Source organism: Lissotriton helveticus, chromosome 2_1 (assembly GCF_964261635.1).
Source record: "Lissotriton helveticus chromosome 2_1, aLisHel1.1, whole genome shotgun sequence".
In the NCBI taxonomy this organism is placed as follows: domain Eukaryota; kingdom Metazoa; phylum Chordata; class Amphibia; order Caudata; family Salamandridae; genus Lissotriton; species Lissotriton helveticus.
This window is the reverse complement of record NC_136059.1, coordinates 90,633,568-90,659,819: the sequence shown is the minus strand read 5'-3', so window position 1 is coordinate 90,659,819 and position 26,252 is coordinate 90,633,568. Positions and strand designations below refer to the sequence as shown.

General features: G+C 43.0%; 1 protein-coding gene across 6 annotated transcripts in view; it reads left to right on the top strand.

The window, feature by feature from the left end:
- Positions 1-8,139: 8,139 nt before the first annotated feature.
- LOC144817736 (uncharacterized) overlaps positions 8,140-26,252 on the top strand; it is a 624,365-nt gene continuing 606,252 nt past the window's right edge. For 5 of the 6 annotated variants that reach the window (XM_078674509.1, XM_078674507.1, XM_078674500.1 and 2 more), the window contains exon 1: positions 8,140-8,291. The gene's annotated coding sequence lies outside the window, so the exon portion shown is untranslated. The remainder of the gene's footprint in view (positions 8,292-26,252) is intronic. The other variant, XM_078674511.1, reaches the window with a different exon arrangement.

The window sequence follows — 26,252 nt, the reverse complement described above, 5'->3', positions numbered from 1 at the left end:
GATAGATACATAGATAGATAGATAGAGTGAGGGAGATAGAGTGAGGGCGATAGATAGAGTGAGTGCGATAGATAGGTAGAGTGAGTGCGATAGATAGAGTGAGTGCGATAGATAGATAGAGTGAGGGCGATAGATAGAGTGAGGGCGATAGATAGAGTGAGGGCGATAGATAGAGTGAGGGCGATAGATAGAGTGAGGGCGATAGATAGAGTGAGGGCGATAGATAGATAGAGTGAGTGCGATAGATAGAGTGAGTGCGATAGATAGATAGAGTGAGGGCGATAGATAGAGTGAGGGCGATAGATAGAGTGAGGGTGATAGATAGATAGAGTGAGGGAGATAGAGTGAGGGCGATAGATAGATAGAGTGATTGCGATAGATAGAGTGAGGGCGATAGATAGATAGATAGATAGAGTGAGGGCGATAGATAGATAGAGTGAGGGTGATAGATAGATAGATAGGTAGAGTGAGGGCGATAGACAGATAGAGTGAGAACGAAAGATAGATAAATAGTTAGATAGATAGATAGATAGATAGATAGATAGATAGATAGATAGATAGATAGATAGATAGATAGATAGAGTGAGGGAGATAGATAGATAGAACTGGATGCGGCTTGCAGGACTTTGCATGCACGAAGCATGACAACGCGACTGTGACATTATGAATACATTTTTAAGTCTAAATAACCACAAACAAGCCCATTGCCCCCCCCCCCAATAAAAAAAGAACAGCACGAGCTGGGTGTGATAGTATAAAGAAACAGTCCTACCTGATCCCAGTCCTGGCTCCTTGCCAAGTGTGCACGGTTTCCTGATGGCAGCACAGCATGGCGGGAACTTTGGTTTTACTTTCCGAGTGAAAGCCGCGTTAGATGCCGCCGAAGGACAGGGTCGTAATCAGTGGCTAAGGCGCGTAGTCCTTTGCTCTTACTTTAGTAGCCGTTAGTATTACCTGCTCGGCCAGAAGTGTTACCAGATACGATTGACTGCCATGTTTATTTGTATAATTAATAAATGCCTAATGTACGTTCGTCCTGCCTGCAGATAGTTATGTAAATCACTAAGATTACAAGTTCTCAGAGAATGGCAAAGTGGTAAAGAGGTGACAACAGCGAAGTAGATTATATCCTGCTCTGCCAAAAGTTTAACCAGAGATGAATGCTGCCATGTTCTTTAGTAATTAATTGATTCATGCACATCCCGTCCTGCCTACAGCCTATTAAATAAATTAAGATTCCTGGGAAATGATATGGTGAGTAGCTTATCAGGCAGGCCAATACACTAGTTACGGTGATAGATAGAGTGAGGGCGACTGACAGATATATGGATAGATAGATAGATAGATAGATAGAGTGGCGGCGATAGATAGATAGATAGAGTGAGGGCGATAGATAGAGTGAGGGCGATAGATAGAGTGAGGGTGATAGATAGATAGAGTGAGGGAGATAGAGTGAGGGCGATAGATAGATAGAGTGAGTGCGATAGATAGAGTGAGGGCGATAGATAGATAGATAGATAGATAGAGTGAGGGCGATCGATAGATAAAGTGTATTTATGTTGCATTGAGTAGAGTGTAAGTATGAGGTGTGTAACTATATGGCACTGAGTGGTATTATGTGGAGTGCATTTACGTTGCATTGAGAAGAGTGTAATTATGTGGTGTGTAATTATGTGGCACTGAGTGGTAATATGGGGAGTGTATGTTGTATTCAGTAGAGTGTAATTTTGTGGCGTGTAGTTATCTGGCACTGAGTGGTATTTGGAGTGTTTGTTAGCATTGAGTGCAGTGTAATTATGTTGCATATAATTATGTGGCACTGAGTGTTATTATGGGGAGGTTTTGTTGTATTCAGTAGAGTGTAATTGTGTGGCGTGTAATTATGTGGCACTGAGTGGTATTATTTGGAGTGTATCTTCCATTGCAGAGTGTGTGAGGGTGCAGAGTGTGAGGGTGCAGAGTGTGTGTGAGTGTGCAGAGTGTGTGTGAGGGTGCAGTGTGTGTGAGGGTGCAGTGTGTGTGAGGGTGCAGAGTGTGTCAGGGCAAGGGGAGACAGAGAAGAGAGAGAAAGTGAGGTTGGGAGTCGATTTGTTGGGAGGGAGAGTCCAGGGCACAACGCATGCCTTAAAACAAGGCTCTCTCGTTATGCCGCTGGCTTCTAAAGTGTTAATTGCAGTCTTAATTTCTCCCCTATTGAGTAACCTTTCTTCCGTCCTCCTTACCTCTTTATCCTTAGAAGGAGTAAGGTGAAGAGCATTGATCACTGAAGCGTGCGTGCGCCTCAGTTCTACCTAATAGTGTATTTTTTTAGTATCTCCCCAAGTTCACCCTATGTATTTAAACGATATGTTTGTCGAATATTTGCGTGGAGTGGGGCAGATTTGTAACGTGTTTATTCATCAACATCCCCTTCTCATTTAACGGCATATGGGAAACATCACTGTGTAACTTCTGCCTCTGTTTGTGTTCCACCTTACAACCAATCACAGCCGGGAAGACCCAGAACCCAGCTCAGACATTCGGGGAACGTGCGCTCTTATCTTCTCACTACAGAAAACAACCGTGTTAGATCAAGTATGCAACTACAAGAGAAGAATCACCCTAGTTTCATGTGACAGAGGTCACAAAAGTATATTTTGCAAATGTACCTGAAAAGCACTGAATATACGAGAGAAAGAGAGAAGGAAAGGGAGAAGGGTGAGGGAGAGAGAAAGAGAAGGAAGGGGGAGGGAGAGTGAGGTAGGGATGGGAGGCAAGAGGGTGAGAGAGAGAAGGAAGGGGAGAGAGAGAGAGAGAGGAGAGGGAGGGAAGAGGGAGAGAGAGAGAAAGAAGGGCCGAGAGATGGAGGGAGGGAAGAGGGAAGGGGAGAGGGAGCAAGAGAGAGAGAGGGTGGAGAGAGGGGAGGTAAGAAGGAGGGAGAGAAAGAGAGAGAGAGGGGAGGGATGGAGGAGTAAGGGGGAGAAAGAAAGAGAGAGAAGGAAGAGAGCGAGAGAGTGAGGGAAGGAGGGGCGGGAAGAGGGAATGGGAGTGGGAGAAGGAGCAAGAGAGAGAGAGGGTGAGAAAGAATAGAGGGGGGGGGGGTCTAAAAAAATTACTCTCTCTCCATCAGAAAATACTTAGAAGGTCCCAAAAGCGAGACCTGGTGGGCTATGCCAATGCTTGTTTTGTTTGCAGTGGGAAGAGGCTCAGAGGAAGCAGCGATGGAGGAGGTGGGTGTAAGCAAATGGTGGAAAAAAGCATTTGGTTGGAAGAGTAACATAGAGAAGGGGGGGCAGGGATGTGAATGGGCAAGCAGCAGATGGCGAGGAAAGACCAAAACCAGAATTGCAGAGGAGCACACAAACTGTCCCTGAGGTGAAGCCTGGCATAGAACTCTACCATGTTTTATCACAATCATCATCTAAAGTGAGTCTGTCGTGGGTTGAGCTGTTCAAAGGTGGTGAATGCGTGAGAACTTCCTGAAATAAACTGTTATCGTCTGTTGTGACAGTGTACACGGCGACAGTGCAGGAGCAGCAACAGTCACCAACTACCAGGGCATTCGGGAGCTTTCACACTAGCAGGGTGCAACACTCCTTCATCTCGCAGATGGTTGACGCGGTTTGCTCAGGGTGGAGCGAGAGGGTGGAGGAGCAGCTCTGACAACCTACATTTTGCATACGAGTCCCCGAGGGGTTTAAAAATGGCCTGACTCTTGGAAACCGCCTGCAGTAAACACGACACGCACAAAAACACTCACAAAATTAAAGCTGACATTCTACGGTGAAAAGCAATGAGCACTGAAGTTTACGGGGGACGGCATGGACCGTTTTATAGGAGTGTGAGCCCCGGCAGGAAGGGGCAGCGACACCATAGACACTGTGCACGTGTGACAAACCATTCATTACAGCCGGTCAAAGAACAAGGCTGTTAATGAGGGGAAAGACGAAGCGGTTCGAGTCATTGAGGGAGATGCTGCAGGAGGGGGGAGAGAAACTGCGTGGGAGTCCAGCGCGGCCACGCTAATTAAACAAGCCATACACATATGAGAAATATGCATTTAATTGACATAAATGCTAGTGGTTATCCTTAAAAGGTGTCATGGATCCCAACCCTCGTTGGACACCCTTCTTGCATGAAAGTAAAAAAAATAGGATTATTTGGCCACGAACGCTAGTCACATACAGAGTGTGTTTGCAGAGATAGGTAATGCTGCCAACTGTTCCAGCAGTGTGTTGTGACTCAGCAGAAAGGGCTAGGGTTATATTTCGTCCTTCACACTGTCTTCTGCCAGGGCCCACCCATGATTACATGACTTGAAAGCGGCTTGAATGCACTGCTGTGCACCAGCTGAAGAGCGAGTGCACTTGTAATAAAAAAATGAAAGTTATTAAAAACGTTTTTGAAGAAATTAAATTTATACTGTCATATGTTTTTGCAGAAAATAAAATTATGTTTTAAAATGAGAAGTGGGATAGTGAACAGAAGCTGGCTGCATATTTGCAGGAACTGAATTTCTGAATTTGCCATTAGCGAGGATTTCCCAAAGACAGACTTCCAACCCGTTCTTGTCATAAACAAAGAGGAAACTTAAAATGCCAGTTAAATGACGCTTCGATGCAAACATTAAAAATATATGAATTGATATTCTCTCCACATCACATGCTCCTGGCTGTCTTTTGAAATAAGATCCTTGCAGTGTACCATCATTTCTGCTGAAAATGTGTCGCTGCTGAAGCCATAAACTCTGCAAGTTGCTGCCAGATGAATAGGAAACGCTGGCAACAATTCCAGCTCACAAGTTACAAATGGCTTCTACTAGAGCTTGGTACAAGATTTGCGCTTCTGGTCATCTACTGTAACTCTATGTAGTAAATTGCTCTTTGTTTCAATTCATCCTGGGGCTAATTATTGATTTCTAATTGATTCAAGATATTCTAGCAGGTAATTGTGTTAACCTTCTCAAAGTTCCATTGATAAGAGCTGAATTTAAACAATATAAATCCCTTTATTTTTCTCTTTTCTACGAGCACAATGCAGTTTTATTCTAAGAAAATGTGGAAACGTAGCAAGCTGCGCCAACTGCTGCAGACGCCGGTGGTCTGTCAGATTCTGGAGTCAGTGAGTCACCCTAGCCGCGGCGCCACACCTCTCCCCTTGAGCAAAAAAAGGGGATATAACAATGCACTGAACGGGCCCCCAGACTGCACATGATTTGTGACAACCGCGCAGACCTATTCACGAGGAACACGAGCTGACTGCCAATGGCTTTTGGGGTGCCCCCGGGGCATGCTTTAATTAAAAATGTCCAACAGCAATATTTCAATGTTCTACGAAAAATGTCAAGACAAGCATTGGCCGTGAAAGAGACACGGCCGTGAAAGTGAAAGTGCGGCCGAGAGACACGCTCCTTGTATGTTTATGTCTATTTATCTGTAGATGTGTCCATATATATTTTTGTATTTTCGGTATATTATGCAGCGAGCACATAATGCACGTTTTCCAAGGCCCTGCCGACCCATGCTTTTTAAGGTTAAATTACATGAATGCAGATGTCTTGCTATCATTTTTACACATGCTTTAATTAAAAATGTCCAACAGCAATATTTCAATGTTCTACGAAAAATGTCAAGACAAGCATTGGCCGTGTAAGAGACACGGCCGTGAAAGTGCGGACTTGAGACACGCTCTGTGGTGGGGGAGTGGGAGGGTCAGGGGCTGTTGTGAGAGGCGCGACAACAAAGGAAAGGCAGAGGCAGAGGATGTTTATAATATTCACCGAAAGTGTCCTATAAACAAACAGCTACGGCAGAAAGCATTCTCGAAGTTGAAATAAAACCGAGCTGAGGTTTACAATGTCCTCAGAATTCCTTTCAATGCATCGAAGGAGATTACTCAATCACGTGATGACATGTAAGGCCTCTGAATGCGATTACAGTGCTGCCTTGGTAAAAGCTTTCTGTTGGATTGAAAGCAGTTGAATTTAAAAGGGTGGCGGGAATGAGAACAAAAAAAAAAAACGAGGCGGGCAGAAAGGACGGCCGTGGGAGGTGGGAGGAGAAGTATGGAGAGTGGTGCAGAGGGGGGGGGGGCGTGGAGCAAACCCTTTGAAGAGCGTTTGGCTGCCAGGGGGGAGGAGAAGCAGATTGCCTTCAAGACAGGAGGCAGGCAGAAGGCTCGGGCAAGCTGGAAAAAAAAAGCAATTAGGACGGCCTGCGACCGTGAATAAGTGACGGCGGGGGGCGGGGCAGCTGAAGCCTTTGATGTGGCAAATGCTGCTGGCAGGGGGAAGCCTGTGGGGAAATGCAAGTTCGTGCACGAAGGAGCTTGCTGTCACGTGATTTCACGTGAACTTTTGAGAATCCTCATCATAAAAAAGTGGATTGATCGCAAAAGGTCTCTCTACGAGACCTAAAAAACAAGAGCCAATAGAACTTAGCTGTGGCGTGGCCCTTGTGCAGCAGTGCTGTGTCACACTCTGTATCCTTCACCAGGTGTGATGTAAATGAGGCTCCCAGAGCAGACAGGACCTTGGAGTACCATCTACCCAGGCGGTCGTAAAACAGTGAAGAGTTTCTGCTGGTTAGAACCTCTCACGGGCAGAACGTACACTGCAGGTTCTGCCGGAATCCTTCACGTATCAGGCACAAACATAAAACACGTTTTTACAAATGCCTAGCACCAGCGTAGGCTGAACCACCCTGAAGCGGACACACTCTCCAGAACGTGAAGAGCAGCCCGTAGACTTCAACAAAAAGAAAAGTTTGCCCTCCTGCGCTTCGAAGGGAGGCCCGCAAAATCAGCAAAGGAAAGGCTTGTACAATAGCGATCAAAAAACAAGGTAAGCCCTGTTTGCTCTCCTGAGCGTAAGGGCAATTACAGGGCCAAAAGGAAGTTGCACCTGAGTGAGCACAAAAAAGCCCAGTGAAGACTGCTCTCCAGAGCGCCTGAGGGAAAAAGTCACGGTCTTCTCACTCTCCTGAGGAGGAGTCCCGATCCTCTGGATTCCAATGCCGACTCGGATGGGCAAGCAACTGACAATCTGAGGGCGGAGCTTATAAAGGCCTGATTGTGGAGGTTTGGGAGGAAATCTGCACTGTGCCCTGGAGGTTTCTTGGGACTTGTAGTCCCGTCTATCGCAACACTGAATCATTTATGCCGCACTCAACCCTGTTTCACAGCAGCAAACACACTGTAATGGCGTTTCTGCATGTATTTTCCTTCCCTGTCGCCGCTGACCAAGTTCATAAGAGTACCACAATGACGACTTTATTACTTTAAAAAAAAATGTTTTAATTCTTTTTACTGCAAACATGCTCAGCACATAACTCAACTCAACAATTAAACATATCTCTGGAGTCACCCTCCAGAGGGTACACCTGTCAGGCGATCATGGCCCAGAAATCAAGATATTGCGTTAAGAATCTGAGTTCAAAATGAGAATCGAAATGGAGCAAAAGGGGACAAGAACAAAAGAAGGTGGGAGACAAAAATGTATAAAGAAAGAAGGTAACAAGACAGAAATTTACATACAGAGAAAGAAAATCAAAAATAGAGTGAGAAAAAAAGAATAAGACAGAAGAATAGACGAAGAATTAGAAACACAGTGAGTTAAAAATAAAAGTGAAAGAAAAGGAAGAAGGGAAAAAAGAAAACAAGGGCAAGAAACAGAAAGTAGTGATATACAAAAAAACTAAAAAGAGAAGTAATAAAAGAAAGACTAAAGAAAACAACACGAAAAATTGAAAGAGGAAACAATTAAAAAGGACGGAAGGGAAAGAATGGAAGAACAAAACAGCAAAAAGTGAAGTAGAATAAATGAAAAATGTAAGAAAAAAGTCATAAAAATGAAGAAATGGGGAAAAAAGATAGTGAAACTAACAGAAAGAATGTATTATGGTATGGTGACATAGAAAAGAGAACGAAAGCAAAAAGGGAGAAGAAAGGAACAAGAAAGATAGACATGGAAAAAAAGGCGAACAATAATCATCAAGGGAAAGAAACAAGGACACCTGCAACAAATGTGGTACACCGCTAGCCTTCCTCTTCTGGATCCCATTCCACTCAAGACCATTAAATAACTGCATCCTGAGAGACACTGATCTCTACGACACGAAGGCTGAGGAGCGCATGCGCTAACGGTTCCGCCTCACGCGCCATCTTGCCAAATAGAACCTCCAGGCGCATGCGCTTCAGGGGTGATTTTCACCCAAATATGACGTAGCAGCGTGCGTGTCGCCGTTATTTTACGTTATTTGTTTAGTTCTGATTCGGGCGAGTTCGAGAAGGAGAGCTCCGCGAGTCACCCGCAGGTAAAAGAGGAAGAAATTCGTGTACATTGTTTACAGTGATAAGGAAAAAAGCTTCTTTGATTCGCCGCTAGTTTGTAAGCAGGACAAGCTTGCGGAGTTACACTATAGTTTCGTGAGTGCGCTTGAGGGCAGAGTGCTGCTTAGGCTGTGGGTTCCAGCGAGACCCTGCGCTGCCTTCTGGATCAACAAACGCGTGTCTCGGTTCCAAGACCCACCGTGTATGCTTTTAAAAACCAACCCCGAATGATGCCCTTCACTTCATGGGCTAAAAGCACAGCTATATAAAACACGATTTTTAAGGATCATGCGCAAGAGCTGGAAAAAGCAGTAAATGCGTTTTTTTAAAAAAATCTTGCTTAAGTATTCATTGAGTAATATGCGAGATTATATGCATAACCAATAGCTGCAAATCTAGTGTGAAGTGTAGTCTGTGAATGGGAAATTGCTACCAAGCAGTCGAAAGCACTCTCATTGCATGTTAAACGAGCATTACAAATTCAATAGGTCTCGCCTTTCATTAACTTAAAGCCATTTACTTTGCTATACAATACCATTAGCAAAGCAAATAACTTAAACTTAATCAAACGCTAGACCTATTGCATTTTCAATGCTTTTTTTGTTGTAGTTAGTGTTCTGCAACTTAGCATTATGGCCATGCTGCGCAATTGTTAGTAGTTTAAGTAGCAGAGGCACTACAGATATTTTTATGGTGTAGTCATACAAGCCCATTTGAGGAGCTTAGTGCTGAAAAATAATTTGTGAATTTTTTTTCCGTCTGATCTTATTTTGCAAACGTTCTATTTTACCTATTACAAATTGACCACGTTTTATATTGAGGTGTGGCTTCCAAGTGGAGGGCATCATGTTTGAAGTTAAGCTCGCGCCTGCTAGTGTTTGCTTAGAAGAATCTCGGGGAGGAAGAAAAAAAACTTTTTCCCTCACAATCCAGCAGATGTGGTTAAAATGTTACTCTGGAAAGAGGAGCCTTGAAATTCCTTCGCATTCCTGCTGAGCTGTTTCCGCTACATTCCGTGTCACATGACGGTTAAAAATCGTGGCTATAAAACATAGCAGAGAGGGATGGCAGCAGATGCTCGGCGCTGTTTATGGTATTTAGCAAGGGGGGGGGGGAGTGTTCACGGTCCTCAGTGGTGGAGCTATATGGGCGAGAAGTAGCACTAACTCACAGCCGGATTTGCGGAATATGTGTGTGTCAGAGCCCCTAGGCAGGCAAGGCATGTAGGGCCCGATGTAGTTAATTCCTATTTACCTACTCTTAAATACCGAATCATACCGATTCGGTATTTAAGAGTAGGTAAATAGGAAGGGGGCAGATGTAGGTAATTCTTATTTTAGAATTACCGAATCTGTATGATTCGGTATTTACCAATTCGGTAAATACCGAATCTGTATTTCCTATTGATTCCTATGGGCCTTGAAACCCATAGGAAATAATGGGAAATACCGATTCGGTATTTACAGATTCGGTAAATACCGAATCCTGCAAGGGTGCAGGGGGTGTCACTTTGACACCCTCTAGCACCCGAAGTACAGGCATGTGTGCCATGTGGCACACAGACATGCCCTATGGGCATGTCTGTGTGTGTCATGGCACAGGTGTACATGCACAGATGTGCATGTACACCTGTATTCGGTATTTTATCACCCAATAGGATTGGGTGGTAAAATACCGAATTCTGAAGGCCTGTAGCACTGTAAACAGTGCTACCTACATCTGGAATTTACCGATTCGGTATTTTACAGATTCGGTAAATTTACCGATTCGGTAAATTTACAGATTGTGCAAAATATTGCCTTCTAAATCTCAATCACCAAATACCGGTCGGTAACGGCCGAATTCGGCCGTTACCGAAAGGTATTTGGTGACCTACATCGGGCCCATAGTCTCTTCCATATCCAATAAAGCCAACTGTTGGGACAAAGGTAAATGCTCCCAAAATAATGGTTGGCGGTATTAGAGCTACGAATGAAACTCCAAGATGGCCGACAAAGCTAATGGTAATGGTGCGGTCTAGTTTTCAGGCGGTCCTCAGGTGCAGAGCGTTAGGTGAGGTGCGCAAGCTAAACAAACTGCGCACTTCACTAAAGGATTTTCCGGAGTTGGACTTGTGCCTCAGTGTCTCGGCTGTTTGTTGTTTCTTTAAGTAGCAAATAGCGGAATTCTTACCGCGTTTAAAAGATTAAGCGAGAGTGAGGGATTTACCAGAGTGAGCGCCGCGGACAGAAGCTGCCAGTACCGCTTCTGTCGTTTCTGACGTACCGTTGTTACTCTCAGCACCCAGAGGCCTCCAACGACTCTATTGTTTCTGCAAAGACAACAAGAAGGAGAGATACATGATTGGACATTTAAACCGTAGAGAAGAATTAATTTTGAATGCATTTTCCAGAAAGAAAGGTCAACAGGAAAAATGGATTAACTATTGTTTACCAGAGATATCGATGCACAGAGAATCTGAAAGGAAAAAAGATACATTAGAGTTTAGGACACATAGTAGTTTTCAAATACAGTGTAGGGATAGTTTTCATTAGAAATATCATTTAGGTAGTGTAATATAGATTATAGGACATCATTTGTAGTGAATCTACTAGGAGAAATATTCAGGAGAAGTTTAAAGCAACAGAAGAAGTGGAGATGGTAATGAACTAATACAGTAACAAATAAATAATATTCAATAGAAAGTAATAGCAAAGTAACCACAGTCTTGTTCAATAGGAATATCTCATCAGAAGAGGTCAAAAGGCAATTAAGGCTTAGCAAAAGAAGAGGAGCAAGAAGACAGAAAACAGGTAAAAAAACCAATGAGATAAGTAGGGATAGAAGGCAGAGTAGTTAGGTGTTATGCTAATATCTCATTTTGGATATATTTAAGGTTTCTCCAAAGTGGTGTTTGCAAATAGACTAAACAAGAGAAGCAGTAAGAACGGTTCCAGTGCAGTCTCTTCTGTTTTTTCTTATTTTATCCACTCCCCTTGTGGGGTCAGGTCAGGTTTCCTAATGGGCTCAGAGGGATCCTGTGGAGGGAGTTGGGAACTACTCGACTTCTGTTCCTGTGCAAGTTTGGGCGGTAAGAGTACCTGCTTCTGACAGCGCGTTCAGCAGCTGGGGTTGGGCGCGCCTGTGGATCCCCGGTTCGTTTTCCCCAAGTTTCAGAACTTCCCTGCTCGTGAGTAATCATCCCCGCTTGTGAAACCAAAATGCCTGGGTCTGCGTTGAAAAACTGCAAGGCAGACGTTCTTCCAGTGGAGAGGGAAGGAAAGGCAGAGAAAGTCGTGAGGAAGCCTCCAGATGCGGCACGTGCTATTTGGACAGATCATGTGTGTGCCATTCCCGCTGTTTATTTTTGCTCTGTACTTATACTAAGTGAAAGCGCAACGCAAAAATAAACACGCAGAGAGAAAGAAAACGGACAGTTAGCACTAAGGTGGAGATGAAGGCGAGAGAAGGGAAGGAAGCAGACGTCCCGAAGGGCGGTGGGGTCAGGGAGACGAGAAAGGAGCATATCTTACAAAAAAAACACATATATTACAACAGTAGCCAAAAAACAACACTCCCATACCTCGTTGTGGAAGCGCTTCTCCCTCTTTTATGCTGGCATCAGGAAACCGCTAAGGCACAGAACGGTCCGGTGAATACAAACGGAAAAAAACCACAGACTAATAAATACAACACGCCAACTAAAGATAAGTAATAGCGTTATGACCGAAGGAAAGCAGGAGAGCCAGTCCGGTTGGGCCAGACAAAAAAGCGAAAAGGAGGCACCCCAGAAAGCTTATTTCCAATGGCAGCCCACCGTTTACGATAAATGGTGACGAAAGCCAATGGAAATAAGGGGCTGGGCTTGAAGCCCTTTTCTCAAACTTCTCATTTACAAAAATCTCGCCGAGCGAGCTGTGCATGTACGCAGCAACGCTAGGCGAGACCTAAAAAACAATCTTCTTGGTCAACATTCTATATTGGGTTACTTCCAGGTCACTGCCGACTGCAAAATTAGAAGTTTATCAGAAATATTGATTTGTACTTTAGGATAACTGACTCCATTTTAAGGCCTCTTTTTCCTGCAATGTCTTCGTACAGCGGGGCTGTCAAGTTTTCAGTGTACTTATCTGTGACATTATCATGTCTGCGATGCACTTATGTAGTGTGACACCTCGAGTGACAGTTTATCACGATTTTGAATTGTATCTATGCTTTATCGTAAATTAACCCATTTTTAAAATATTGAGCACTCTTCTAGGGCTAATATTCAAGTTCAAACTAAATTATTCACTTAAGCCCTCTTCTCCGTCACTCATGGGATCTACGTCCACCAAACCCCACAGGTACTTTCTCTCTTGGCTATCAATCTTGCTGTCAACTGCATCTTAGATTTTTGTGGGGCAATCAGTATGTTGTAAGATTTTGAACACTGGAGTGTCTTAAAAAAGGATGTATGCCCAGAAATTCAGTTTGGAACATTCCTATTCTCCTTAGAGATGAAGTTGAAAAGGCGTTGGATAAATTAGTACATGCAGGTATAATTGACCCCCTTGAGTCCTCTGAGTGTATTTCACCAGTAGTGGTCACGAGACGTAGCATTGGAAAAATCAGATTGTGTATTTACTTGCACTATTTAAACAACAATATTGTGGTAGATAAGTTTTCGCTTCCCAAAATCTCTGCTATGCTGGAGCTAGTTAAGGATGTCAAATGGTTCTCCACCATAGATTTGTCTGCTGCTTACCACCAGATTCAGTTGAATGAGGAGAGTAAGCCTTATACAGCCTTTATTACTCCCATGGGTTGTTTTCAAAATAAAAGCATGCATTTTGGATTGGTGGCAGCTTTTTTCCGAAGTTTAATGTAGCAACTTTTTGGGAAACATTCTTAGCTAAAATGCTTCCAAGATAATATCCTTGAATTTGTAATGATAGACAGGAACATGATGAAACATTGAGAGATGTCCTAGGTATTCTTGATATGAATGAGTTGACTTTAGAACATCCGAAGTGCAAGTTTACTGTCTGTTCTGTTACATATTTGGGTCATTTGCTTTGTGGAGAAAGGTTGCTACCAAACCAAAGTTGGTGAAAGCGGTGCAAAATGTACCACTTCGTCGAATAAGGAAAAAACGTTGGTCCTTTTTTGGCCTTATTGAATTAAATGCAAAATTTGTTAAAGGTTTCTCTAACCGAGTTTATAACATCAGACAATTATTGAACAAGGTGAAGTTTGTGTGGTCTGAAGATTGTAAGTTCGAATTTGCTTTTATTAAGAAAGCTATTGCTGATGCTCTGGTTTTGAGTGGCTTTGATCTGGAACTCGAACCCTGTCACATTTGATGCCAGCAGCAAGGGGTTGGGTGGTGTGTTATCACAAGTTGATGTGGATGGTAAGGAGCTTATAATTGCAAATGCTTCAAGCTTACTTTTGTCTGTGGAAGGGAAATTATTAGTTATTGAGAAGGAAACTCTTGCATTTGTGTGGGGGTTGGAACATTTCTGATCTTTTGTTTGAGGTGCTCTGTGCTTAGCGATCTCAAACCTCTTCTGGAATTGTTAACTATAAAAGGTCTGTTTAATGTATCTACTAGGATAACACGATTGTCAATGTGGTTGCAAGATTTAATTTACAAGGTGGTGTATGTGCCTCGTAGAAGAAATGTTTTAGCAGATTTTTGTCTTGCATGCCTACAGATATGCAGTATTGTGATAAAAATAAATAGGAGGATTTGCTAATTGCTCTCATTCATCATCAAGGTGCCCCTAGACTGAAGGAGGAAGTGTGGAAGAAAGCATATGCTGAGGATAACATTTACAACAGTTCATTGACTGGGTGGAGCATGGTTGGTCTCAGAAGTTCTGTACTGTACAAGATTTAAGGAGCTTTTGGAAAATCAGAAATGAATTATCCATAAGTCATGGTATAGTCCTTAAGGGTGAGCATCATTTCTCCCTCCACGCTTAGGCAACATATTACGAAGTTGTGCCATGAGGTCTATTTTGGCATTGTAAAAACTAAGCTGAGGTAAAATAGGGATATGTATGCGGAGAGGTTGGTGAGTAATTCAGGGGTGTGGAATTTAATAAAATATCTACTTGCCCATGGGGCAGGTTGCTTCATAAATATACTTGTCTTGTAACAAATTCCACTTGTCCCTTTGGTGCTATGTAGTGCGGCGACAAATTATGGCATTAATCTCATTACAGAAGAGCTCTGACATAGCCTCTCTGATTATGCCAGGGCTCATACCATAGTAGTGGTTGAATACTTGCAATCCTCTAATGTTTCCACGTAAGCCATAGTTCCAGGGTTAGAATGCCCTTTTGAGTTCTGTGCAAACCTACTAACTTGCATGTTTTAAGGGTTTTCAACAACTCTTCTCTAATCTTTTCCCATACTAAGAAATGTTGGAAATTTACTCCTGATGTTGGCAGGCGTAAACCTTCTTCCAGAGTTGGGTGTGGGGGGGGGTTGCTGGTGGGTAAAGTGAACACTCTGATTTTCGCATTAGGAAATCTTCACATTCATATTTACTCATGCTAAAATGCAGTTCAAACATATTTTCTAGGAGTACTATTTTTTGTCCTACTTCTGTAAATACCTGGGAATTCACGAAAGCCGCATAGATGTATCATGTACTTAATGTAAAACATACCATGGGTGCACTTTTGAGACTTTCTTTAATAATTGGGCCCCTAATTTGGTCTGGCATTGACCGTGACCTTTTGCGTTAATTACAGTTCTGTCTCGCTCTCTGTATCGGCTTGCGTCACTGCGAGTGACAGCCTGCTACTCTTTCAGAAGGAGCATATCTGCACACAAAGTAGCTTTGTTCATTACCAGTAACTACTATGGCAGTGTCTGCTTTTTGAGACCGAAAACAATTTTTGCCTTTGCCAATGTGTGTTATAATGGTGAGGGCCCGGCAGCTCCCACACCAATAAGATTTTACAAAAACCATGCCAAAACAATTCACACATTTACAAAACTAAAAAGCTGACCACCAATTTCAGACCCACTGGCTTTGCCAGAACTTGTTTTTCTTTGTTTCCCATAATCTTATTGAAACTGGTTACACTGATTTTCTATTATGAATATTTTTGGAAAACACTAGCATGCATCAACACATGTTACTGCAAAGAAATGGTACCTGAAATTTTACAGTAGTTTGGCTAAATGTGTTTTTTCCCTTCTTTAATTTTTTTATGAACCTTTTATTATGAAAGCAAAGCCTCCTCAATATTGCTTTCAAGCTTCTGCAAATATTTGCATCAAATCAGAGGGCATTCTGGGAGCATTATACATAGCCTCACATTGCAACATTTTGAATACGTGAGTATACAATTTTATACTGGAACCACTGTCGGTAGTGCAGTCAGAGCTTAAAACATTTACCTAGAGTGCTCACCCTTATAATAAAGGCTTTCAATTAATAAATCATAGATACAAGTTTGAACAGCATTAACATATGGAGAAAAATATTATCTTAACTCTAGACAGTGCCCTTCTCTGATCCATAATGTGGTTTTTCAAACTGGCAGCCAAGGGGAATGGTCTGCAGGGAGCTGGGCCTACTTGTCCCAAGGACAAAATACACATGAAAACTGGTTGTCCTTGACCCCAAACAATATGTCCTGGGCGTCTGGCTATAGGAATTCCACATCCCTGGTAATTGTATGTAGTATGCTAACTCTGATAAGTCCTTGAGAACTTTAAGACCAAGCATGTGAGCCAATCATACCTAGGAAACCATGGCACACAGTTGCAGTGAATATCAAGGGTACTATGGGTTCGCCTGCCAAGTATATTAATTGCACGTTTGATGTGTTTTCTAGGTGGCCTATAGTCAAGGTTGTGGAGAGATTGATTCAGTGGAAGTGTTACAATTTATTAACGTTTTTGTGGATGGTCTGTCTACTTAAGTTAATCATTGATAATGAGGTGCAATTTGTGTCTAATTTAGCTAAAATGTATTTTGAGAAGTTTGGGGTATATAATCCTGGTGGGAATGTTATGATTTAGAGATTCAACAGGGTGTTGAAAGAGACTATGGAATTGGCAATATAAAATGATGTTGATTGGTAGAATCAGGTGCATAAGACTGAGGACTTTTAGGACCACTGTTCATTAGTCTTTGGAGGTGTCTCCTTTTGAGGTGATGAGAGGTAAACATGCTAGGACCAAGTGCAATCCTGAGTGGCTTTTAAAGGGTTCTGATTTTAACGTGCCAATGGAGGAGGTAAGGAGAAGAATTATTAATAACAGCAATGAGTACAAGGAAACATTCAACTACAGGAGGGGTTCAGAGAATGTTAGGATTGTTAAGGTGAAATTTCCTTTTAAAGTCAGGAAGGGTGAAAGCAAATTTTCTGGCATCCTGCAAGTGATTGATGTTTGGCACAATGTTGTAGGTCTCAGTGATGGTAAAAGTGTGGCGTATGAGAATAGTCACCATTCTTAAAGGTGAGCGTTGTGTGTATGATGGAAGTTTTGGAGGTTTGGATGAAGTCGTAGCCAGGACATGGTCTGTGATGGTAGTGAGGTGGCAGTGAAAAGGAGTGGTGATGAAATGTATTTGGATGCTGGGATTGTGCCGAGGATGGAGAGTGGTCGAAAGGCTTTAGTAAAGAAGGTAGCAATTGCGATCAGGTTTGCAAGAATTTAAAACCAGTCCCATGGTTGTTGTGTTTTTGTTTTTTTTGCTGGCATTTGATTGTAATCTAAATGCATTATAGAATTGATATGAATATAATTAGGCTATCTGGTTTTAGGTTTAAACCTATAATAACTGATAAAACCCCACCAAAAGGAAAATAGCCATCACCGGTGTGAACATATAAACACTGAAAAAACACATTTGCAACCACAAACTAAGTGGCATTTAAAGAATGGAAAAGATGAGTGAAAGAATCATTTTTATTTCTTCCTGAAGGAGCTAATACAATGTTACTTTGTTATACAAGGTAGCATCAAGAAAGGCTGGGCTAACATTATTCTGCTTGAGTTTTGTTGTTTAGGGATGTCACTAAAACATTGTCTCTTTCTTCATCTTTTTTCAGTTTTGTGGTCTTTGGTCTAATGATGCAGTGTTTAGATGCATGTTTTAGGTCTAAGTTATTTTATAAACTGTAGAGAATCAGGAAATATCAAAATCATATATTATATTTTGGCTACTTTTGATTTCACTGAGAGTTAAAATGGCCGGCTTCATAAGAATCTTTCCTAATATGTATCATCACGTTTACCCACAGACAGAGAATAGGGAAAATCCTTTGATACATCACCCCCCTTTTCTAGTGAGTTAGTATTGATTGTAAGTGAATTGCCAAACACCCCAGGCTTTAAACATTCAATGCAAGATGTAGTGACAGGTATGTGTGAAAAGACTGTTGTCACAAAGCATCTGAGAAAGTGGTAAAAACAGGATACCAGGGGGCTTATTTACAAGCACCTTGTGCCACTTTTGCATCATTTTTAACATGGCCAAAGTGACGCAAAAGTGGCGCAAGGGACTTGTAAATCTGACCCCATATGTTTGATGAAAAGCAGAGACAAGGAGATGATGGACGTAGCACAGAAACTTTTCAGACACTCACCCTCAGTCACAGATCTTGGTTGTTTGGTAAACATGGAACGTAGTATCACTTGGAATGCTGCTGACAAAAGTTCCTACCAAACTCAATAAAGATCGGAGTGATAGTATTTGTATTTGTAGTAATTCAGCTACTTATATGCAATAGTTGTATGATGACCTGTCAAAATCGATTCCTGAGCTGAAGTGCTTCCCTGTAAGAGATCCTTGCCAGTTGGTAGATGATATGCTGAAAGCATCTTTACTATCTTCAGAGATAATGAAGAATGCTTTTGACTTTGTAGTCCATTCTGGTGCAGTAAAAAAATATTTTAAACTCATATTTCCTGTGCGCAAGCTATCTATACACATGTACTATCAGTGTGCGAGGCAAGCAATAATTTAAACTATATTAAAATTCCATAAACACTGGAAAACACGGTTTCTGTTTTTAACAGCGCGAAAGTGTAACCACTGATAACCACTGGTTTTTTTAAGGTATTGAAAAAACTGAAAAAACCCCACCAGAATTTACCAAAAATAGAAACTGAAAACAGGAAAGCCTATATATATTCTTGAAATGACAATCAGAACATGGTATATTTACATCAGTAATTAATCTTATTCAATTTCAGCAAATATTTGTAGTATTTTCCATATCTAGCCCGAATACTGTTGCAATTGTCTCTCTTGTGCTACATGGTATGCAAAAAAATTGTTACACAGATGAAGTGCCTTTTTGATTTAAACAATATCCAAGAATTTGCATACTACGATTATCAAACAGTTAACCCTTTAATATCTAGGACAGGTGAGAGATCAGAAATGGGTACTGCATAAAATTATTAGCTTGGTGTGTCAGGAGAAACATTTTACCTTGACATTACATAATGAACCATCGGTGGTGCCCCAAACTTTTTGCCTTGTACCATCTTGTTTTGCTGAATACTTTTTTGTTGGCCTTACACTTTAACTTTCCAACCAATGCTAAAGTGTTTGTGCTCTGTCCCTAAATCATGGTAAAATTGACTTGCATCTGATTGCCGTATTTAATTTATTTATACCTTCCGTATGCTCAGGGCCGGTAAATTAATTACTACCAGTGAATCTACAGTATTCATTGTGCCACCAACCTTAAGTAACCCCATGAAACATCTCACGCCTGCCATTGCAGCCTCAATGCAGTTTTAAACTGCCACATCAAGTTTGCAAAATAAAACCCCTTGGCAGGCCTAAAACTCTTCGTATTATATATGTTGCCACTAATCAACCCATAGGGCAGTGTGAATTGTATTTAAAAAGCTGGATATGTTAAGTTTTAAATGTCCTGGTAGTAATGAACTTCCAAATTCATTTTTAACTAAAGTGAATCCTACCTTGCCCACAGGATAACATTGGGTTACCTTATTACACTTGATTATTAACAACTTTTGTTTGGGAGCAAGGAGAAATGTCATGTTTGTTTAAGGAATTTTAATGTAAAACCCTCTTAAACTGAGAAGCTGGATTTTAAGTCACCCTTCTGAAAATGCCACTTTTAGAAAGTTGGCCTTTTCTTGTACTAGCCAGTTGGTGCCTGCAACCTGTTTCCTGGGTCACATCACTAGGTGCGGTTGGCCTTCTATTCCTCCCAGACTGCCATACAATAGGGGGACTGAGTGTTGTCAGGATTGGCCATCTTGACAGGACATTAGGGGTGGAGCTGTGCACAGCCCCAGTTGCATTTCAAAGACACTGCTCTAGCACACTCAAAGAACGTTACATTAGCCTATTGTGACTCCAAACATCCCAAGACCAGGGTGAGAGGCACGAAATTCCAGACACTTCTGTAGGGGGAAAACTCAAGATGCTTTATACACTTCAAAGCTGGCAACAGGTATCAAATAAGACCCTCAGTCCCACACTTTAGTTCGCTTCTGGACCTGCAGAAGGTTCTCAGGGGACTGAACTGGTGTTTGTGGCTTGCTGTATACGTCAGACTGACCTGCTGCCTGAAGCCTGCCTTGTACTCTGAGATTTACTGCCCTGATGCTTGAGACCTGGTTTTCTACTTGAATCTAGGACTTCCAGATCCAACTTCAAGGGTTAGTTGGCTGGCCTCCTGATCAGAAATTGAAACTGGCGAGTCCTGATCCTCCAAGTGGTGCTTCCCACCCTCACAGTCCTGGTCTCTTGAAAGTGGTGCTAAAGCTGTCCACATAGCCCAAATCTAAAACTTGGGTTTTAGAAAATGGTCTATCAACAAGTGCTCTGAAAATTAAAAAAGGAGACTGGGATCTATCTACCTGCTGGCTGATCTGCCTTACGTGTACTGCTGGTCAGCCTGATTTTCACGATAGCTCAGCTATGTGCTTCTCTGCAGCAGTAAATCTGTTCAGTTACTCCTCTTGGGAAGGGTATCCTTCCTCCGAGAGCCCTCGTTGGAGTCAGCCTGTGGCTTCGTCCCATTAGAGATTTTCAACGTATTAACCGCATACGTGGGGTGCAGATTTCCGCGCTGCGCTGCAGTTCGCAAAAACCCGCGGTTCATGATGAGCTCAGCTCGTCATGAGTGTACTAGAGGTGTACCTCATGACAAGCTGAGCTCGTCATGAGCGTCGAAGGGGTTAAAAAAGAAAATAAGTCAGATTGTAAAAATCTTCACCATAACTTTCTCGAGTGGCTTCACGGGGATGACGCTGCTTCCTCGACACTGCCGACTGCCTTGCCCTGTTGAATTTTACCTTCTCAGAACTGCGCTCCACCATAGTCTGCCAGAACTTTGGTATTTGGGGCTTTGATCTTTTATGCCATTTTTCACTTTTAAAATGTATAAGTCTGGTTCTACTGACTTGATTTTTGCTGTCAAAACAGTTATTCAGTTTTACTTTATTTCTCTAAATTAGTGTGGGATTTTTTTATGTTCCCTTTTCTTTATTACTATAAAGTTCTGCATAGTTTACACACTGCTCCTAAGTTAAGCCTGACTGCTTTTGTGCCAAGCTATCAGAGTTAAGCACTGGTAAATATAGTGACATTTAGTCACCCGGACAGTGAATTGTGGCTCACACCCACCTCAACCCGCAACCCAATTTCTTATTCAGTACCACTAGGAAGGGAGATGTTTCCATGCAGAAATACAGGCTCCTTTTCCCACCATGTTGGACCTGCTGATGGGTCTGGAAGTGGATTCAGAGTAGGTAGCTGAGAACAAACCAGATGCGACGGTGAAGCTGGTGCTGATCTTTAGGTTCTGGGAATGGTAGATGGAAATCTGGGGGCCAAACTAAGAGGACCGTAAGTGAAGGGAGAAGGACTAAATTCCTCACTCTACTCTGCATTTTTACACTGAGTGGAAGCAGGTAGAAATTTCAGTAGAAGATTGAGAGCAACAAAAGCCTGTTTATCTCCAAAGAAAGCTTGGATTGCTGTGGCAAACTGAGATCCAACGACTCTTGAACAAATTGATCATACAATTCAGATTCCACCTATTGCTCTGAGATAGACATTCACGTGGGAATATAGAAGCATGAAATTTGAAGCGATGGGCCAATAACATTGGTTGGCACAAGGAGGTGCAGAGTCTGGAACAGCACGTCCCTTTATAACACATACCAATATTTCGTAAAAGAGGGTTTCCAATAAAGGAGTGAATGCTTGGAAAATTCGCTTTTTAAACCTCTCTGGAATATGAGTGCTAAAGGCTCACAAATGAGGTATGACATTTTGATTGAAACACGGAGCATACCATTGCATAGTACCCTTCTTCTTAAAAAGAAAAAAAATGTTTTTATAAATCTTTTATTGCAAAAGAACAACATAAAGTGGTCATCACATACAAGGAGTACAGTTATTACAGTGCAGTTGGAAAATCACAGGTTTCACACATCTTTTTCTAATACAATGACTCTGGGATATGTCTATTCCGTTCGGAAATCACAATTCATTTAGCTCGTCAATGGGGGTGATTCGAGGCGGTTCACATATGTTACCACAGTAGTCATTCCGGTTGGACCACACCGCAACCCATTTTCGGGGGCAACCCCTGGCCATATACACTCTTATCTTGGACCCTGCACCAATCCATATCCTTCTTCCAGGAACTGAGCTTTGGTGGTGTGACTGCCCCCCACAATTTCGCTATGTTTCTCTTTGCTATGGCGAGTGCTAACGTTACCCATAGTTTCCCTTTTGATGTTAGATCTGTGGGTTCCCAGATATTAAGAAGGCACCGCTTAGCCTCTGGACGCAACTCGACATCCTTCTTCTATATGGGCAGGGACAAGGGGTTGAACTGAAGCATTTTCAGGAAGGCCTCATAACAGCAGAAATTTGAAAATATTAACAGTGGCCCGAGCCTAAAACCCTTTAGTCAAATGTGCATTTTATTATAACTTGTATCTTACTGGTAGAAATCACAGAGGACCAATGTGGCATAGAACTTCCCAACTAGAGAGACAGACAAGGTGAGGTCTATAAAGTGCCTGAATCCCCAGACAGTTATTCCTGTGCCCAAGAAGCGAGTAATGCCTTGGCAGAGTCTCTGCTTGAAGGTCCCTGTGCTGTATCGCCAATTATACCAGGTTGGTTGCACTCTGAAGCTCACTGCGAACCTTACACTGGTTCAAGGCCTCTGCATGGACTACATTGCAATCTGCTGAAGCACTATGCAGTCCAGATTGATTACCCTCTTGGTGAAATTATGAAGATAATGGTGTAGCTTGCAGGATATTCTGTCCGGGACTCTAAATGAGAAGAATGCACATCGAGTGCAAATGCATCTCGAACGTCCATTTCGGCTCATATGTGTGGATGTCAGGCTAACTCCCTCATTTTTACAGACGCATCACGCAGGGCCATGAAGGCAAACTGGTCCCTCCTCTCCCTGCCCAAATGCACCGAGAAGGAAGTGCTCACCTTTTCAAAAGACACTTGTCTATCACGGTTTAGCAGCACGGGGGGCCATCGGCTAACCTGCTCTTATAAATTTAACCAAAAAGTTTAAGGTTAAGGATAGATTTCTGAACACTGCAGACAAAATATTCCTACCCATGTGTAGTGTGAAATTCAAATACCTTTATCATGGCTGGATTGAAAGCATAAGTAGGCATACTCTAGCAACGAATGGGACGCATGCAGCTCTAACTCAGTGTCATATTAAGAATTTTGGGGACCCAGGGCAAGTTATATTTTCAGGCCTCCCATTTAGAACAATTCCTAATTTTATTAACTCTGTTCCAATAATTCAAGCCTACATGATGCCAAACATTATATTGTAGTAAACCTTTCACACAAAACAGCTGAAATGTTTTTTATTAGAAGCCCAAAAATCATTAAAATGATAGGAAGGAAGCAACAAGCATTGGCATAGCCAATAGGTCTCGCCTTTGGGACCTTATAAGTATTTAGTAAAGCAGCACAATATCCTTGGTGCAACAATATCAACTGTTGCATGGGTAAACACTTATAAGATCCCAAAGGCGAGACCTATTGGCTATGAAATGCTGGTTTTTCCTTGCTGTCGCCTGGTGCACTAGCTCACGCTCTCATGTACAGTGGCACCACGAGGATGACTTTCATCTTTTAGCCCTCGCCTAAGCAGCCCCATCTCCCATCCCAAGTAGAACATTTTGCTTCCGTCCGGGGGCTGGGTCCATGGGATGGATGATGTAAACATCACTGAACTTTTCTCGTACCCGTTGTGTGTGTGTGTTTAGAGAGCCAGGGGGGTGAGGGCTGCAGTGTCAGTTGACTGTCCCAGACAAACAGAGCAGCCTTTAAAATGGTTCTACTTTATTCTTACCAATCGTGATACTGCAAGAAGATGCAATAGCCTATTCTAAAGCGGTGTTGGTCATCTGGTTCTGCTGCACCTCTTAGTTTGATTTACTTTAGTACCTGCAGCACGGCAATATAATATACATTCCACTTTCTATACAACGAGTGGCATGCAGGCTCCGTGCTTCTCTCTTATGGTTCTCCGAGCGGGTTCTTTTTTGTGCTTTTTAGAACAACATAGCCGCTAATACGTTTTTCAAGCAGCATCTGTCATTTTTTAGCACTACTTATACTGTATTTGCACGTTCAATCCACCCTGCCAATGTGACTTAAACACGCATTTGCAATGCAATAGGTCTTGCATTAGACAGAACAGAAGTGAGTGGAAGGCAGAATGTCGAGAGGAGGAGAGAAAATAGAGAAATATGAGGTGTTAGTGGGAGAAGAAGGGAGGGGACAGCAAGGCAGAAAGAAGGAAAAATGGAGCACGAGGAGGCTGGAGAGAAATTGTAAAAGGGAATGAAAAGACATAAAAATAACAAGCTGCAAGTTTCCAAACATTAGAAAGAACACAAAGCAACCAGTCACATTTTGTTTAACAGTGGTAGTTGCGCTGGACAATTTTTTAACTGCGTGTACTTGAAGGTTTGCGCTTCTAAATTGGCTTGACCTAAAAAGAGGAGGAGGATGTAAAAACGCGGAGAGAGAGAAGTGGAAGTAAATGAGGAATAGGTGGAGAAGGGGAAGCAAAGAGACATGATGAAGTGATATGCAGAAAGATGGAGCAATACAAGTGATAGTGGAGAAAGCAGGGCAGCGAGATGAAGGGGAGAAGGGAGATTAGTCCAGAGATTATTGTTAAACTGTGACATGGAGGCAAAAGCAGTTAATAAAAAGAGAGCGCATTACAGGCCACAAACAGCTTTAAATTACTCTGCGTATTGCTAGGCACGAGCAGGCAGGAGAGGTGTGTGGGGAACGAGAAGGGGTGGCGGGGTGTGAGGGAGAGGGCAGGGGAAGGAGTGGGGGAGACAGGAAGGGAAATGTATTGGTACGGAGGAGGGGGAGAATGGGGGAGGAGAAGAAAAGGCCGAGAAGAGAGAAGTGGGGAGAGAGGGTCAGAAAATGAAGGTGCACAGCAGGGAGCTGAGAGGAGGAGGGGGGGTGGGTGGGCAGCGGAGAGAAGGCAAGTGTGTTTCCGAGTGACCCCAAACGCGACGCGTCACTTCGGGTTAGTTGCCAAGACACCGAAACCACTTTTGTGTGTATGGTGACAAATACTGAAAGGCTGTGGATGAACAACAGGCGAGGAGGCTGCACTGCCCACTCCTACCACCTCCGCAGCAAATATATCTCCTGTGTCCATCCATGTCACGGAAGGGGCTGGCCGCGCTCCAGCCATGAAATTACTGTCAGGGGCACAAAAGAAACAAGTATTTCCTAATTCTGAATAGGAACAACAAACAGGCGCCTGCTGTGTTTACGGGGGTTGGTGACAGGAGAGAGGCAGATGTGTAACACATCGCTGCTTCAGAGAAGGCACGCCAGCGGCCAGTGGGAGCTAATGAGCTAACGAGACAGCCCCGTGATTGTGGTCTTTATGTAATCGAGCCAGCTAGGGTGAACATTTGTACCGTCAGGGCCTGCAGCGAGCGGCAGGGGAGTGCCTACAATTAAAGGCGGATTGCCACCCGAGTCAGCGTTTATTCGGAGCAAGCAGCAATTTTTCGAGGCAGGATAAACAAATACAGATAACTAGGCAGAACGCAAAAATGGAATCGAGTAGCAATGGAAACCGAAATGAAAGACCAAGGCTGGAAAAATAGCTGTATGATTGCGACGGATCACAAGGAAACTCAGCAGCAAGGTCTGTTGCTAGCCACGGCATACTGATCCCACAGCGAAGAAATACACTTAAGCTCAGAGGATGAGCGCAGGGGCAAAGAATACACAAGGTTCTAGCAATCTGGAAACTACCAGGAGAACAAGGAAGCAAAAGACACAAAACAGGAAAGCCTCGAACACTAGTGCACACGGGAGAGAAGAGTACACAAGGCAACAAGTAGAAACACGAGAGGCGGCCTGCGGCCGTCAAAGTGAAAGTACGGCCGGCGGAGGAGAAATGCGACACGGCGGGCAGGGGAGGGGGCGGAGCGGGGAGAGCGGCATGAGGGTGTGAAGCAGCAGGGGCCTGAGACGAGGCCGCCTTGCCTTTGATGTGGTAATGCGAGGCAAGCGGCTGGTGGCATTGTGCACGCGCTTTCACGTGCACTGGAAGAAATCGCCTGGGAATCGCCTGATCTCGGTAAGCTCTGTTTAAGCCGCAATAGATCGAGCTCCCGCTCTCAATGCGCATGCGCATTGAGATAGGTCGCTCGACCTAAAAAAGAGAGAGGGTTTGGTAGAGAAATGAGTGAAATCCGACCAAGAGAGTGAAAATGAGAAATCTCACTTTGCCAGGGGGAATCTAGAAGGTAGAAGCACTGGGCAATCGCCCATGCCTTTAAATGTCTCTGCGTGACTGTAATGTAAACTGCTCACAGCAACTCTCGCCACGAGTACCCTGATTTTGAAGAATCGAATACGTAAAATATGGTTTGCTTAGCTGGTACAAAGTGACTCATTGCTAGGT